We start from the raw sequence: 3,070 nt of genomic DNA, 5'->3' as shown, positions 1-3,070 counted from the left end.
AAAGATTTCACCGTGTTTCTATTGTTTCCCAGAGTCCTTCGACGAAAAATTCATATGTACAAAACGTCATCAATGTCAATATTGTCTTCAAAAAATGAGCTTAGTGAATTATATTTCATATTCAGGGTGACCGCAAAATATCCTGATTTTTCTCTGAGTATTTCTTCCTTTTCCGTGACCATTTATAAAGTTTTAGTTTACTGTTCTCAACACTGCCAGAGCCTAATTTAATTAAAACTAAAAGTCCTCAAAATAGACTAATTTCCAACCCAAAAAGTGACTCAAATGGAGTCAAGTTCCATGCATTTATTTGAATAAATAAATGCATAGGCTAATTGTATAGGCCAGTGTAAAATTTTATTTTACTAAGGCAGGTTTAGAATTTAACTGTGTGAATTTAATCACAACCAGTGATAACTGACAGCTGCATCAAAATTTATTAGAAGTATGCGCATTTGCCTGGACGTTTGGCAAGAGGACAGGAACATTGCAGAAAACCGTCTATCGAGTTCAGCCTATTTTTCGACAGTCAAGTTCGAAGGTTTGGAAATTCGATCAAGATCATCGAATGCACACAAATAACCTTTATGTTAAACCTGCCTCTCGACCTGGTTAAAACCCAGCGAATACACTAATTGGTCGTACGTAGCAGATGGTCATCCATCCGAGTGCTATCCGCATTCATAACAGCGTAATATTCGGACTTTCGCCGAGTTATTTTTCGAGTTACTCATATTCACAATACAGTTACCGATGAGTTAAATTTAAAAGAATCCAACTGAATCATTGGAAACTGATATTTATGTTGAAATTATACTAATTTCAGTAAAATTGAATTTACAATGGAGGAATTCAAGTGAATTAAAAGAATGCAAGTGAATTTTAAATATTTTAAAAGAATTCAGGATAAATAATCAAAATTGAAGGTAAACTTCAAATTCATACAAATTAATTGCAAAAAATATTTGAACATCACTTCAAATCTCTAAAACCCTACGATATTCTTCACTTGTTGGAAATACATTTCTTGAAATAAATTTAAATACAGTGCAACCCTTCAATAGCCCTCCCTTTTACAGCGCTTTCGAGAATAGACGCCACGCCACAGGTAGGTGTAACATGAGCTGCGCGGAATGCGCGGGGTCTGAGGTTGTCACTCAGGCGAGCAGTCAAGTGTGATCGAACAAAAGCGGAACGGGCTATAATGACTTAGTTCCCACGTCAGCCCCAAAATCGGCGCGATAGAAGAGTTTCACTGTATTATAAATTCCCGTTAATTTCTATAAAATCGGATGTTTCCTGAAATGCTAGAACATTTATTAAAATAGCTGGACAACTTTGAAAAACATCTTAAATTATTTTCAAATTTATAAATTTATCTGCTATATCATCAGAGATTGTACCTTACCGAAAGTGGATCAATCCTCTAAACCATGAAGGCAGAAGAATCTACACAATATCGATCAAGTTAAGAATCTTCAATAACAGAAAATGCTTAACGTCTTAATGAGACTAGATGGAAAATAATATTTTTAAATTAAAATTAACATTATTTCTTGAAAAAAAAGATCCTACTCCATCTTCACTCCATTGGGAATCGAACCACAAAACTTTGATCTGTATTTACCTTGCGCTACGCGCTCGGTCTTTATATTTTCGCACATTCTTCCGCAAACACGTTAAAATTAAGACACAAAACATCCACCACTATAATTTCTTGCCTTTATGGGTTCTATATTGATTTCCTCTTCATATCTTGTCTTTATTGGCTGAATATTAGCAATAAATAACAAGTTCACATTAAATGACCTTGAAAAATGACCTGTGTCTTAAGGCCATGGCTTTTTTTGCATTTCTCCGTTAGAGCCCAATAACTTTCATAGGAAACATTTTTTTTCGCAGAGCTGCAGTTTTCGAGATATTTGGTAAAGTTTCTTAAAAGGGTTCGATGTTTAACCCTCTGTAACTCGAAAACTGTCCATTTTCGGACTTTGTGCCTCATAACACTTTTAATCGAGACATTGAGAACTACAATTTTACGAAGTTTAATCAAAATCGACCGAAAGCCATATTATGTACATTTGCTGCGGGGTCCTTTGGAATTTTCAACTTTTCGACCAAATTAAAAAAGTTGTTATCATAATCTTGTAGGGCTTTCAAAAATAAAAGTTTTTCTTTTCCTATCTTTTGTCATATCATGCGTTTTATGGCTTAAAATGTTAATTTTATTTTATTTATTTTGATAATGCTTTAACTCTGATAATTTTCTTTTTATAAAAAAGTCAGAAGGATAAATTGTTAAAGTTTTTAAGCACTATGAACAATCGTGCATAGAATTTTTACATCTTGAAAAAATGTGGTTTCAAAAATTTTTTGTACGATAAAATTTTGAAATTTCAACATTTTGACCAAATTGAAAACGTTGTTATGATAATCTTGTAGGGCTTTCAAAAAGCAACGTTTTTCTTCTATAAACTTGCGTTGTTTGGCTTCAAATGTTCATTTTAGTTTGTTTTTCTGGATTTTGAAAATGCTATAGCTCTAGTAATTTTTGATTTTTCAAAAAAAGTCATTAGGATAAATTGTTAAATTTTTTGAATTCTAGGAATAACCGTACGGAGAATTTTCGAATTTTTAAAAAACTGATTTCAAAAATATTCAAAATGTGCCCACTTTTTGAATTTTAATCCAAAATGGCGGGCTAACGAACTTGACCTTTAGTTTAGGACACTAAACGAGTGTACCAAAGGGCAATCAAATAGATTAATTTTTCAAAAGTTATCGTGTTCACAGAAAGACATACATACAGACATGTAGATATACAGACATACATACAGACAGACAAATCGTAAAAACCTGTCTTTCGGATTCAGGGGGTCTCAACACGTGGACATTTGACAAAAACTGGGGGGGGTGGGTCAAATTTTACACAAATCTAATATCTTCTCTGATGAGAATGTAAAAACATTAGAATACCAGGTGTATACATATGAAACCGGTATTTTTTCAAGAAAAAAACACATTTATTTCAAGAGAATGATAACAAATATTTTATTCAAAGTATGCGCCC

The sequence above is a fragment of the Belonocnema kinseyi genome, chromosome 7 (genome assembly GCF_010883055.1).
Source record: "Belonocnema kinseyi isolate 2016_QV_RU_SX_M_011 chromosome 7, B_treatae_v1, whole genome shotgun sequence".
Lineage (NCBI taxonomy): Eukaryota > Metazoa > Arthropoda > Insecta > Hymenoptera > Cynipidae > Belonocnema > Belonocnema kinseyi.
Note: the sequence above shows the minus strand (reverse complement) of the source record.